General features: G+C 41.3%; 1 long non-coding RNA gene across 2 annotated transcripts in view; it reads right to left on the minus strand.

The window, feature by feature from the left end:
* The window catches only part of LOC118618259, a 113,906-nt gene that overhangs the window by 82,296 nt on the left and 16,716 nt on the right, over nucleotides 1-14,894 (minus strand). For both annotated transcript variants that reach the window (XR_004957026.1, XR_004957027.1), the window contains exons 3-4: nucleotides 9,719-9,897; nucleotides 3,698-4,043 (exon numbers count right to left, since the gene is read on the minus strand). This is a non-coding gene — a long non-coding RNA (uncharacterized LOC118618259). The remainder of the gene's footprint in view (nucleotides 1-3,697; nucleotides 4,044-9,718; nucleotides 9,898-14,894) is intronic.

The raw sequence follows: 14,894 nt of genomic DNA on the forward strand, positions 1-14,894 counted from the left end.
GATGAAGGGAAAATCTGTCAGGGAACTCAGTGATAGCAAGTGGCTGTGTGATTTAGTGTTCATGGTGGACATCACCAAGTATCTCTCAGAGCTGAACATCAAGCTTCAGGACCCCAACCAGCTTCTCAGCTCCCTGATTTCAAATGTGAAATCATTTGAAGCTAAATTAAGGATGTGGAAATTACAACTCAAAAGGAAAAACACGATGCATTTGCTGTGTTTGTCTAAAAGGCAAACACTTTCTGACATTTGAAAATGCTGGTTAATGTGTACAACTAATTGAGGCATTTAATGAATGATTCAAAAACATGAAAAAATAAAATAAATGTAATTAAATATCTTTGCTACACTCTTCAATGTGGAATCAGCTGATGGACCTGAAAACCTACAACACAAAATCATTCAGCTGCAAAGAGATGATGAGCTGAAAGCTAGGTACGACAACCTCCCACTGCTTTAGTTCTATAAACATTACCTAAGCAATGATGAATTTCCCACTTTGAGGAGACATGCACTGAAATATGCATGTGTGTTTGGAACACTTACTGCTGTGAGCAGTTCTTATCAAAACTTACCATTGCAAAGAGTCAACTCTGTTCCAGATTGACTGACACAAACCTGGAAAAGCAGTTACAAGTAGCAACATCATCAACACCAACTAACATCACACACCTCACCAAAGAGAAGCAGTTTCAGCCATCACATTAGGGGTGAGTTAATTAAATGTTTGACCAAATATAGCAGGCTAATTTTTAAATTGATAATTTTGTATGACCTGCAAATGATGTTGTATTCAAATGGCCCTTGGCAGAAAAAAGTTTCCCACCTCTGCCTTAGATCGTCAAACAAACAAGCAAACACACAGAAAATTACAACAACCAACACAACAATAGCCATCTGGTGTGAATGAATAAAAATTATAACTATTTTTTCTCTTGTCACATTGGCAAAAAAATATATCTTTTGGTGTGTCACAGAATTTTAGTAATTAGTTTATCTGTGCCATGAGATGAAAAAGGTTGAAAATCACTGCTCTATCATGTTCTCTATACCTAAATCCCATCTGAGGTTGTCTGAGCAACACTTTTCTGTCCAAAGGCTTAGCTTTGTTTGAGCAACAACCTAAATCCCTTTCAACTTCCAGGGTTGCCCACATCAATAACTCCGTATTCTTTAGTGGACACCTCACAGGCCAGGCCAGGGAGGGACTGCAGGTAGAGGATCTGGAGGCCTGGAAGGCTCTTGGAAAGCTCTTAGAATGCTCTTGCAGTAGAACAAGTGGGATATGGAAGTGACAGGGCCAAGAGTAGGGGCAAGATGGAGTGACTGGGAGGAAGTGGCACAGAAGGAGAGAGCCAGCAGGGAGAGCACATGTGTTGTGTGTGTGCTCAAGGGCCAGATGACCTTCTACAGATGAGCACCAATGAAAACACTGAGTCAGTACTAGGGCAAATATAGTGGCCTAATCCTGACTGGGCAGGGTCAATATGGGGTAGGTAACTATATGTTTCATTTAACCCAACACAGAACAATATAAAACCAGTAAAATTAAATTAAAGCATAAGAAAGAACACCTTGTTTAAGAAAGCAGGAATGTGCAATTCATTTGTGAAAGTTTTCCATAAAAATAACTTTTATAGAGCTGAGAGAGTTTGATTAAAATCGAAAGCAGACTTAAGAAAAACAGATCTTGGGTGAGTAATTAATAATCATTGTTTTATCTATTTAGTTATATATTAATATGACAGGTCTAAATTGCACCTCATTTGAATGATATTAAATCATATCTCTATATCTCTATTCATTCCAATATGGGACCACCTACTATAGTGTTTGTCATCTATCAAGTGTTTAACACATGTTTAATAAACGAATGTTATTGGATGAATAAAAGCATTATTTTAAGATCTCAAGGAAACAATAGAGCCATATAAGATGTGACCCTTTCTCTTGGAGAATCAAATTGACAGTCAATAATTCTTCTACTTTTCAGAAACCAGAATGACAGCTAGAGATCTCCTTATCAGAGCTAAATTGCCTGGGCAAAGCCAAGATAAACCCAAAGTAATCTACATAGACTTCTCTGTTCAGACCACACAAATTTGAAAAATCTTCCTCATACGACTGGGGTAACATCTGCACCAATTAATCAAGCAATCAATTTAAGGGCATCCCACACAAGAATTACCATTTTTCTTGTCTTTTCTCTGTCTTATCCTTGGGAAGTGGCAGGTCTCAGGAGATAGACTGTTTCTGAAAGTTAGGACCTGGGATTAGTCTGGGCCAGGAGCAGAGCAGGCTTTAGAATTAGTGAGAATATGGGTAGGAAAGGACATTCTGAAAAGAAAAGCAAGGAGACAGATTTATTGTGCAGAACCACAAGGCCAAAGAGAAACAAAAGAACAATTCTGTATAGAATATTGGGAGAAAAATATTAATTCTCATCTCTCTTCTCCCTCCTGTTTGCCCTCTTTTACTTCAGGTCAAGCAGCTAGCAAGCAATCTACAATTAAAGGTGCTTTCTAGTTCAAAGCCTTGTTACAAGAAATAATGTGTTAGGAGTGGAACAATGAGCTAAGAGTGCTGGTTACAGCTCAAGAACAGAGCTCCACCCACACAGAATGTACCCAAGAAACTCAGAAGCAACACCTGGGGTGTAATTGTGAGACTGTGTTAGCTCCCATTCCATTGATCTTCCTCTTCAAAGGAGAACTGCTATTGTCAGCCAGTCCTGAAGAGGTATTTGAGTGATCTGGAATGTTCTGACTGAAATAAGCCTGAAGGCACTGTTTTAAACCAGCTAGGACAGGTCTCTTGGGTTCATTTACCATGGGGAACCGGAATCTCTTTCATCACTCATTCTTGCTTAGACAAAATTCTTCCCATCTCCCAGAATCAGAAACCTAGATAAGAACTGGCCAAGACTGAGAGCATGAGGAAAATCTGCACACTGGTTTTCATGTGCCCTCTGTATGTAGGGAGGAGAAAGAAGACCCTAAAAGCAGCTGCAGGCCTGTTGGGGGCAGGAATCATTGAGGCACAGGTGGGAAGCATTTCTCTTTATAGAAATAAGAAAAACAAGGCCAAGAGTGGTTAGATACATACACAGGGCCAAAGCTAATTTTGGTTGAACCGAAGCCATTCCTGAGTGACCTCCTAGAGCTCTTTTCTCTTGAACATCACCTTATTGAAACTACCTGCCTGGCTCATTGAATAATGGTGAACCTGAGACTCCCCAGACAGCAACTGAATTCCTGTTGTTCTGATTGGAAAAAAGGAGAGGAAGAAGGCAGGAGACTGTGTGGTGTGACAAATTTTAGAAAGATTTATTTAAAAGAAGTTTCAGTCTTAGGAAAATCTATATCCATACCAGCAGAGTGCTGGGCAGCTTTAAAATTGATGAATCAAATTTATTGACATAGAAAGACATTCACAACATATTTTATATGAAAAAGCATACTATAGTTGAGTTGTATTGCACTGAAACATACGCTCACACGTGTACTCACATATACACCTAGAAAGATCACCATGCCGTCATGGTAATAGCAAATTGTTTCTGGTTGGTGGCATTTTAGGGAAATTTATACATTCTGTCTTGGTTTTGCTCATCTTACTGCTAACTTTCCTTTGACAAATATGCATTACTTGTTCAATCATTCATTTTTTAAATAGAAACAAGAATAGGTTTTGTTACCTGGTTAGCTTTAGTTGTCTACAACATTCATCTGTATGAGAGATCATCTCCACAGAACTATCTCCATGATGAGATGTTCAACCTCGTCCCCGACCCAGACAAGGAATCCTTTGCTGAATTCTGAGCCCCAGTGACAAGGGGTGACTCATAGGACCAAGAAAGTAGCGTCATCATGCGCAAGACAGGAAGTTGCAACAGTCCTTTCACGTGGGGTTTCTTGTGTGGTATGCATAGTCAGGGCTCCATAGCTTTCATCCTCTGTTGTATTTGGGGTTCCATGGGGGAAATATCGACAGGAGTCACTGAAGGTTGGAGTCAGAGTTTGGTTGTCAAAACAGACAAGTAACTAGAAAAAATGAAGAAAAGGCTGTAGGGACTTCATAGAGTCATGGGTGCATATCAGTGGGGACAGGGAACCCACATTATTCTTCTATTCCTGTCACAGGCCACCTTGCAAACTACATGGTCCCACTATTCAATACATGTTTGCTAAATGAGTGAGTGGCCAAAGAGTGATTTCAGTAGAACTCCCTAAATGATGTGGTAATGTCCTTTGAAATATGCCTAACTGATGGTTATTCAACCTTCTCTAGAATGCTTCTGGAGATGTGGTATTTACTACCGTGTGTGAAAAGGTATGGCAATTTCTATACTTGTAGTTGTTGGAAAGACCTTTTCCTTATATTTAGAAAACTGGTCCTCACACTGGAGCATGAGACAGAGTCACTTGCCAGGCTTGTTTAAATAGCTTGCCAGGCCCACCTCCAGTTTCAGACCCAGCAGGTTTTGGGTGGGCCCAAGAATTTGCCCACTTTTAACAAGTTCCCAGAAGATGCAGGTGCAGCTGGTTCCAGTACCACGTTTTGAAAACCACTGGTTTTCAGACTGTTGAATGTTTTTCTTTATTTCTCCCTTATTCTCAGAGCCTATGGGGAAAAGGCAGAGTCCCCAAAACCACACACACACACACACACACACACACACAAACACACACATCACAAATACATATCACACCTGTACCATACTGTCATGCACTCTCAAACACCCTCACACTCACTCTTTCACATTCACTCACTCTCACACATACTTTCACACCCATATTCTCTCTGATACACACATGAGTGTGCACCCCACTTATATTTCTAGCTTTTTCCTCTACAACTATACAGGACAAGCCCTTCAATATAGAACTGCTTAAATGTGGACATGGCTCAGACACCTTCTTAGTGCTTCCCTGACAGACCTCTTACAAAACAACAAGCAGCTGCAGAACCAGGGCAGAAGAGGATATATTCTCTACCTGAGGCCCAAGAGCAACCGTAAGGTATGGGCCTAACCTGGACACTGGTCAGTGGTCCTGCTGCTGCTCCAACTTCCTCCTTACTGGTGTAAGAGTGAGGTGATGTGTGTCCTTGACTTAGCCCATATTCCTGATAGTGGTTCCATGTTTACATTACTGTGTCCTTCAAAGGCTCAGATCAGGATGAAGGTTAGGGGTTGAGGGGTGAGATCTTATGGCCAGACACAGGGACCTGGGATGGAGATTGCAGTCACAATGCAGCCTTGGCTCACCTGGCTGTAATGGTCTCACCTGTGCTCCCTGATTTCACCCTTCCTCATTTAGTCCAGTACCGATGCCACCCTAGGGAGCATGTTGGGGTGGGGCCCTCCAGTTAGGAGCTAGTGAATATCGGCATGTCCTTGGGAAGGACAGTTTCAGAAGGCAATTGGGCTGCTTTCAGAGATCCCTGAAAATACACTCTTATGCTGTGTTCCCTGTCTGACCCTCCTTGCCCTCACTCCTGCTCCCTGGGATCACCTTCCAGATCAACTCATCTCAAGTTCTCATCTTAGTAAGTGTTGACCAAAAATGTGACTTGGTCTGAATTATCTGGTGAATGAAGGCCTCCAGGGTACAGAATCTTTGCAGGAGAACTTCAGGCACAGCCAAACCCACCAGGGCTACAGGTTCTCAAAGACAGGGCTAACCACCTGCAAGAGTTTTAACTTGCTCATGTCTAGGACCAAGCTCTGCTCAAGAAATGTGTCCTTTTCACAGGGCATAGAGACGCAAATGTAACCTTTATGTCTAGGAGTTTATTTGCCCTAATTTGAAATTTACTCACTGTTAATTATATGCGTTACAACCCCTGTTTCTAACATTCATGTTACCCTCCTGGGCACTGTCAAGTTACAGGAGCCCATATCCTAAATGCGTTTCCAGGACAGGCCTGATTCTCATATAAGATTTGCATTTGAGAGAGGTGGTATAAATCTGTCTGTCTAAGCTTCTCTTTTTATGTTATATATCTTAGAAAGAAGTGGTCACTTTGGATCATTGACTTTCTATATGTGACATGTCTTGTAATCCACAGCAATACTATTAAGATGAGAAAATTTTCAGGAGAGAGGTGGAAAGAGGAGACCTATGCACCAGGCATTGACCTGTACATTAAATAAAGTCTAGAGCAGAGATTTTTAATGCCCAAGTCCATGCTCATGCCCCCTTCTCCACACTCCAGCAGGCAGTGCTATCTCTGCCCTTCAGAATCCTTCTCAATATCCAGAACCAAACTCTTCCCTTAGTCTCCTAGAGCTGGCTTCTGAGAGGAGCCACATACGTTTACTGGACCTTTGAAAATGTAGCTTAATGTACTATGCCAGGGGCTGTGTAGGGTATGTGGAGCCCCACCCTCCAGGAACTTTGAAGATATACAAACACAGAAGACTTACAAGGATCTGTGAGAGGCCTCAAGAGACAGAGAGAGGGACTGTCCATAGGAAAAAGCCTGGAACAAAAGGTAGCCCCTGCACTGTGTCTTGAAGAACAGGTGAGATATGGGCTGCCACAAGTGTAAAGATAGAGTTTATCCCAAAGAACACAGTTGAGAAACAGGTGACAGAAGAACAGAGAAGTCAAGTGAATGAAGGCCCCAGAGGGCTCAGCCAGCAGTGAAGGATCCAGTTAGCTTCAGTGGTGGCGGCTTTATTTTTAAATCCCAGAGATACATTTGTAATTAATAAGTGAACAGGGACACCTGCTGCCCCATTAGGTTGACCACACAGAGGAGGAGAGACTCCACACTGTCCCTGAGGCCAGGGATCTTTATTCACAGGGACTAGCATGATTTGCCTCGCTGATAACTAGTAGTCACCTGCAGGTTTCCCAGAGGTAAGCTTCATGGGGTCCATGATGCCTCTGGGACCAACATCAGAGATGAGTGAGAGATGGAGACAGTGCCTATTGTTCTCCTGTCACTGAGGTGTGACCTCCCAGTGCTCTGTTAGTCAGTGGGCAGCACAAACCCGGCCCTCTCCCCACAGGCAGGTCCAGGAGGAAACAGGTCCAGTACCTCTGAGATAAGCACAATGAAGTACCCTGCTCCCCTCTGCAGATGCAGGAGAACTCCCTCACAAAAATACTCAGAAGCTATATCTTTTCCTATCCTGGGTCCAGGAAGGACAGAGGTATGTCTGAAGCTTGCTTGCCATAGCTCTACTATTAAAGGCCTGCTCAATTAAGGGAAGAGGAATCTGCTCTTGGTTTCATTCTTAGAACTCATAGGTTAGTCTTTAATTGGACTGGTTTGACCAAGAGATTAATTCCTCCCTCAGCACCCAAATACCCCTCCATCTGGCCTTACCCTCTGTGGTGGTCACTGGATACCCTTAGAGAATGACTCTGTTTTTTAAGAACTGAGGCTGGGATCCTCCCAAGATAGTAGACTTGGCTGGAGATGCTGGGCCCCTGGAAAACACTACCTGAACCACTTTGACCCAATAAACCCAAGACCTCAGTCTCTGTGCCTGCAGCAATCCTGCTGACTGTCATTGAGCCTAAACTGGGGACACAGCCACTATGACATTTATGTCAGTTACATCATGAGAGATGCCTGCCCAGGCCCCTGCTGGCCTGTCCTCACCTTCCTTTTAATGTGGTTACCTTGTCCCAGGGAGGAAGCTGTGTCATCTGTGCCAGTGTGGACAGACAGCAGAGTTGGAATTATTGCACTACTGCAAGGGCTAAGAATGGATTTTGACCCAAGACTTGCCTGCTTTATCTATAACTGTCTCAGTTATCTCTTGCTCCAAAGTAAACCACTACAAAACTTAATGACTTAAATCAACACTAATTTGTCATTTCTCACAAATGAGGGTTGACCAACAACAATGTGCTCTTTTGCTGTTCACAAAGCCAGTGGTGGCTGTTTTGTAGGGCCTCACCTGGGGTGGGACATTCAAGACAGCTCACACATGCCCAGCACCTTAGAAGGCAGCCAGAGGCTGCCTCAGCCAGGACTCTTGGTGCAGTCTCTGGATCTCTCCCTCTCCAAGGAGCCTATTTTATGGCTGCTAAGACTCCCAAAGCACAAATGAGGAGACTGCCAGGCCTTCTAAATGTTTCTAAAGTTTAAAGTCCTGTGTGAATAAGTCACTTTTTCTGTAGCCAGTTGGTCACAAGATCAGCCCAGATTCACTATGAAGATGACAACATAAGAGGATCAATACTGGGAAGTTATCTTTTAATAATTTTTATCTCACTTTCTCAAATCTCAACATAAACCTGAATTTCCATTGAAGGAGATAAGACTGTGCTGGCAACATCATCAAAGGTCTGCTTATCCTGAGGAATTATAAAGTGCTAAAAAAGAGATCATTTCTCATCTTGGCTACTTAACAATTCTATTATAGTTTTATTATATTTTTGAACACCCTGACTATGGTTTTGTCTTTGAAAACTATCTCATTATGTGTCAAATGCCACCAAATCAGTGACTCCCTTTACAGGAAGCACTTGCTTAGAGGACATACTGTTCTTTTCTACTCCTGTTACCATGTGTCATCCTCTGATGTAGTTTTCCCATCTGAACAGGGTGGAGGGAGCCTGATACAGCCAACTGGGTCACTGTCCAGCTTTGTGCAGTCTAGGGTCACTTAGCTACAACTGGCTAAAAATAGCAACTTTTAGTCAGAAACACAGGTTTTTGTGTCACAAACATCACTCTGACATATGTGCCTTCCTGGGACATAGCCTTCCTATGGAGTAGCAGTTGCCACGAGACAGTTGCAGCTACCTTCCCTGAGCACAGAGCCATGTGAGGTATGATGAAAGGCTTCAGAATTTAGCTTTTGGAGATGAGTCTTGATTAATAAGCATCAATCATGCCCCTCTTAAGTAAAATGATTGAGTCCATTTTTGTTTTTAATTAGAAATAAAATTTATTTATTAGGAACATCTATAAGCAGTATTCAATGAATGCTAAATTACTATTTTGGAAAAGAAGACAAAGGAGCAAGTAATTAAAACTTAACTCAGGACCTTGAAGCAGCAGCATCTAGGATTTCTCTTTGGAATTCAGCGTAGAAAAAGGATATGTCCCGGAACTCATGGCCCTAAGGAATGGAGAATACACAGTGGGAGTAGTCACCACACCCAGCATGCCTGCCAGAACCCCTCTGAAGATGTAGCTAAAGGTAGAATCCCAACCTCAAACTAATAGAAGAAAAACTATGGGTTACAGCTACATTAGTTTTCTAAATTGTATTAAAATTTCTATTTGCCCAGAGATAGAAAATGCATTTTTTGTGGTAAATTTACGGTCATAATATAAATGGATATATTAGGATTAGGATTACTGAAATTTTCCTGAAAGATCCAAAGAAACACAATGATAAATATAACTACCTCCGAAAGATTCCAAAATGGTGAGTAAGTTAATGGAAGCTACACAGACCATTTCCCAGGACCAAACTGAAATTACAACTAAAATAAAGACAAATCATTGGGAAAATGAAACATAAAATCAGCTGGAGAGAGCCCATATAACCAGGAAGAGGAAAAAAGAACACTGAATTGAGCTTGGTAGGTCTGCAGAGCCGCAAGAGGGCAGGCTGGGAGCCCAGAGACATCAGCGATCGTAGCTGTGAGCAGTGCCTTCTAGGATAAAATCCCAAGCTGGCTCCACAGTGCAGAGGGCTGGGACTGAGCACTAAATTACTAAATTAGCTAAAGCCACTCACCTTGGGCTCTGGCAGAAGGAGGGCAGACTGGACTGGAACTGTGTGGTGACAATTGAGATTTGCAGGTTGCTCAGAGTTTTTTCTGTGTCGTACCAATGCAGGATGTTGCTCATCTTTCTGCTTCCCAGACCTATAGGGAGAAGCAGCAGCCTCTCCCTCGGATATTTAACCTGAACCACCTGGGCCAGAGAAATGAAAATTGAGTCTCATTAACAACCAGTATCTGCCCCAATCTCTGGGAATTATCTTACGCTGAATACCTGAGGCAGTATTTCATTCAGCAGATGGCTACAACCGAAGGCTTATCAAGTAACTGAGACTAATAGTCTCCAGGCAAAAAACTAGAGGATAACTGAATCTTTTCTGGGCTTGCAAATCTACCCAGGAAAGTAAGTCTTGGCAGTAAAGTTTAACGTGGGTCCTCCCACACTCATCCAAACCCAGTAGAGGAAGCTACAAACAGCGGAACAATAACACACACAGGGAAAAATTGGCAAGCTCTAAAACAAACTGAGATAGCCAAAATGGTGAAACAAAGAAACAAATCCCAAATCAAAGAACAAGATAACTCTACTAAAGATGAGATGAATGAAATGCAGTTAAACAATTTATCAGAGGTAGAGTTCAGAGCCATGATCTTGAGGAAGTTTAACAGCATGAGTAAGGAGCTCAACAACATGAGTAAAGATATAGGAACATTGAAAACTAACCAAGTGGAAATGAAGGATGAGATAGCAGAAATAAAGAACACATTGAAGGACTAACCAGCAGAGTAGAGGAAGCTGAGGACCAAATCAGTGAATTAGAAGACAGGGTAAAAAAAAAAAAAAAAAAAAAAATCAACCAATCAGAAAACCAAAAGAAAAGAAAAAAAAACAAAAAACCAATTAAAAACAGGAAGACAGCTTAAGAGAACTATGGGACAACTGGAAATATAATGTTTGCATCATAGGAGTTCCAGAAGAAGAAGAAAATGAGCAAGGATTAGAGAATATATTTGAAGAAATAGTGACAGAAAACTTCCCTAGCTTGGTGAAGAAGGCAGTTCAAGAAGCACAGGGAACCCCAAGTAAGAAGAACCCAAACAATCCCATTTACCATTACTGAAAAAAATTAAGATTCTTATAAATATACTTAACCAAAGAAGTAAAGGACCTATTTGCAGAAAACTATAGACATTGAAAAAAGAAATAGAGGAAGACATAAAAAAGTGGAAGCACATGTCTTGTTCATGGATTGGGACAATTAACATCATTAACATGTTCATGCTACCCAAAGCAATGTATAGAGTCAATACAATCCCCATCAAAATACCAATGACATATCTTACAGAACTAGAACAAATACTTCAAAAGTTCATATGGAAACAAAAAAGATTGCAAATAGCCACAGCAATTTTGAAAAAGAAAGACAAAGTAGGTGGTATCACAATACCAAATATCACGTTATACTACAAAGCCATTGTAATCAAAACAGACTGGTACTGGCACAAGAACAGGCATATGGAACAGTGGAACAGAATAGACAATCCAGAAATGGACCCAAGACATTATGCTCAATAAATATTTGACAAAGGTGGCAAGAACATACAGTGGAGTAAAGACAGCCTCTTTAATAACTGATATTGGTAAAATTGGACAGCTACATGCAAAAAAAAAAAAAAAAAGAAAAGAAAGAAAGAAAGAAAGAAAGAAAGAAAGAAAGAAAGAAAGAAAGAAAGAAACTAGATCATCAACTTACACCATACACAAGACTAAATTCAAAATGGATAAAAGACTTAAATGTCATTTGTGAATCCATAAAAATCCTAGAAGAAAAAATGTAGGCAACAAAATTTTCAACATCATACACAGAAAAAATTTCATTGATACATTACCTAAGACAACAGAAACAAACAAACAAACAAAATAAACACATAGGACTACATCAAACTCAAATCTTCTGCACAGCAAAAGAGACAACCATCAAAATGGAAAGGGAACTCACTATATGGGAGACCTTAATTGCCAATGATACACCAGATAAAAAATTAATTTCCAAAATATATAGAGTACTCATACAACTCAACAAAAGGAAGACAAAGAACCCAATTAAAAAATAGGCAGAGGACCTAAATAGACACCTCTCCAAAAAGGAAATACAAATGGCCAAGAGACATATGAAGAAAGGCTCAGTGTCACTAATCATCAAAGAGATGCAAATTAAAACAACTATGAGGTACCACCTCAAACATGTCAGAATGGCTGTCATCAACAAATCATCAAACGACAAGTGTTGGTGAGGGTGTGGAGAAAAGGAGACTTGAGTACACTGCTGGTGGGAATGCAGACTGGTGTAGCCACTATGGAAAACAACATGGTGTTCCCTCAAAAAATTAAAAATGGCCCTGGCTGATTTGGCTCAGCGGTTACAGCATTGGCCTGTGGTCCAGAGAGATCCCAGTTCAGTTTCCCTTAAAGCATGTACCTCGGTTGCAGTTTGTCCCCAGCCCTGGTTGGGTCATGCAGGTGGCAGCCATTCAACATGTCCCTTTCACGTTGATATCTCTCTCTCTCTCTCTCTCTCTCTCTCTCTCTCTCTCTTTCTCTCTCTCTCTCTCTCTTCCTCTCTCTCCCTCCCACTCTATCTGAACAAAAAATAAAAAATATCCTCGGGTGAGGATAAAAAAAAAAGAAATAAAAAAAATTAAAAATGAATCTGCTATTTGACCCAGTGATTCCACTTATAGAAATATACCCTAAAAAGCCTGAAACACCAGTCAGAAAGAATATATGTACCCTTATGTTCACAGCAGAACTATTTACAATCATTAAGATCTGAAAACAGGCCAAGTCTCCATCAGTAGATGAATGGATAAAAAAAACCTGTGGTACATATATACAATGTAATAGCAGCCATAAGAAAGAAAGATCTCTTATTCTTTGAGACAACATGTAGGGATCTCAAGAGTATTATGCTAAGTGAAGTAAGCCAATCAGAGAAAGACAAATACTACATGATCTTACTTATTTGTGAAATATAACTAACAAGGTAGGCTGATGAATAAAATAGACCCAGAAACATAGAAAGGAGTATTCTTCAGACTGACAAACCTCAGAGTAGTGGGGCTGGGGCAATGGATGAGATAAACAAAATAACTTACATGCAAGTATACATAACAAAGAACATAGACAACAATACTAGGGGGTGGGGATGGTCAGATGGGGAAGAAGATTGTCTATGGGGGAAAAAGGAAAAACACGTGTAACAAAAATAAATTAATAAAAATTGGGGGGGGGGGCATAACTACCTCCTAAATATTGTCTGTCTTTTTCTTTACAGTGGTGGGATATAAATAAATAACAGGGGAATTTTACCCATCACTGCCATGTGAAAAGTACAGACCATTTTCCAGGTTAGGGATGTTAAAATGGCCCTTTTCCTACAGAAGCAGTTAATACATTAGGAAAATGCCTTTCTTATTCTATCAGGGCCTTAAAGAAAAGGCAACCAAACTCCCATCTCTACTACACATATCCCACTCCTGCTTCAAACCTGCATCCCATCTTGATGATTGGAGTCAGGCTGAAATCTGCAAGACCTCTGGGCATTTAAGATAAATTGTAGTTGACACCAGTCCTTAACCTTTTTTCACCCTCCCAGGCCCTGAGAAAATCCTCCCCAATGCAAGTCAGACAGAGCCTCCTGCTTAAGGCAGGAGAAAGGTCTGTACAAACATCAGATTGAGGTTCCCCCCTCCCATGAAAGAGAAAGCCATTGCTCCTGGGAATTGGCTCCCCTGTGTACTGACAACTCCAGGGCCAGCCCATGCTGAGGAGAAACAGAGCCCCAGATGGACACATTTCACTCATATAACTGACCAATCTTCTAGTTAGAACGACCAGATTAATAAGAGGAACATCTACAGTTGTGTTGGATAGAAATTTGGGGCACCCTAAAAGAAGTGCACCCTTGTGGACTTAAAAAGAAAATAAATACCACCACTACCACAACCACCACCCTTGCATCAATGGACCAGCCATGTTCCCTCTGAGTGAAGCTCTGACTCGGCCCTTCTAAACTCCTAGGTGCTTGAGACAAATGAAGTCTATAATCAAGTTCATTCATGGCTCATAGAAAAAGATTTCAAATCAGAGACTCTGTCTTTTATGCTTTTCATCAAGCAAGAGAAAACCAAGAAGCTTTTTCTGTCCCTTTTGCCTACAATTTCATAGCAATAGGTGAGGATTTGTTTCCCTATAAGAAAGTCTTAATACATTGTTTGTTCTAATCACTGGAGCTTTTAGCTGGAGGGAAGTGGGGACTAAGCCAGGGCAGAGTCCTTTTCTTGTTACAGATATTTAACCTTTTTATCCCATTGGCACCCCCCACCCACCCCACCTCCGCCCCGTCCCCGGCTTAGTTGTCCATGTCCATTGGTCAGGCATACATGCATATAAGTTCTGTGGTGTATCTCTTCCCACCCCCCAACCCCCCCACCCCCTCCTCTGAGGGATATCAGTCTGTGCCCTACTTCCATATGTCTGGGTCTACTGTATTCCTCAGACTGTTATGTTCATTATATTCCATATATAAGTGAGATCACGTGGTATTTGTCTTTTTCTCCTTGGCTTCTTTCACTTAGGATAATACTTTCCAGGTCCCTCCATGTCATCTCAAAGGATAAGAGATCTTTCTTTCTTACCGCTGCATAGTACTCCATTGTGTATATGTACCACTGTTTTTTTTTATCCATTCGTCTACTGGTGGACACTTGGGCTGTTTCCAGATCTTAGCTATTGTAAATAGTGCTGCTATGAACATGGGGGTACATATATCCTTCCTGATTGGTGTTTCAGGCTTCTTAGGGTATATTCCCAGCAGTGGGATCACTGGGTCAAATGGAAATTCAATTTTTAATTTTTTGAGGTAGCACCATATTGTTTTCCATAGCGGCTGCACCAGTCTGCATTCCCACCAGCAGTGTATTAGAGTCCCCTTTTCTCCACACCCTCGCCAACACTTGTTGTTTGATGATTTGTTGATGACGGCCATTCTGACAGGTGTGAGGGATACCTCATTGTTGTTTTAATTTGCATCTCTCTGATGATTAGTGATGTTGAGCATTTCTTCATATGTCTTTTGGCCATTTGTATATCCTGTTTGGAGAGGTGTCTATTCAGCTCCTCTGCCCATT

Source organism: Molossus molossus, unplaced genomic scaffold (genome assembly GCF_014108415.1).
Source record: "Molossus molossus isolate mMolMol1 unplaced genomic scaffold, mMolMol1.p scaffold_m16_p_6, whole genome shotgun sequence".
NCBI lineage: Eukaryota > Metazoa > Chordata > Mammalia > Chiroptera > Molossidae > Molossus > Molossus molossus.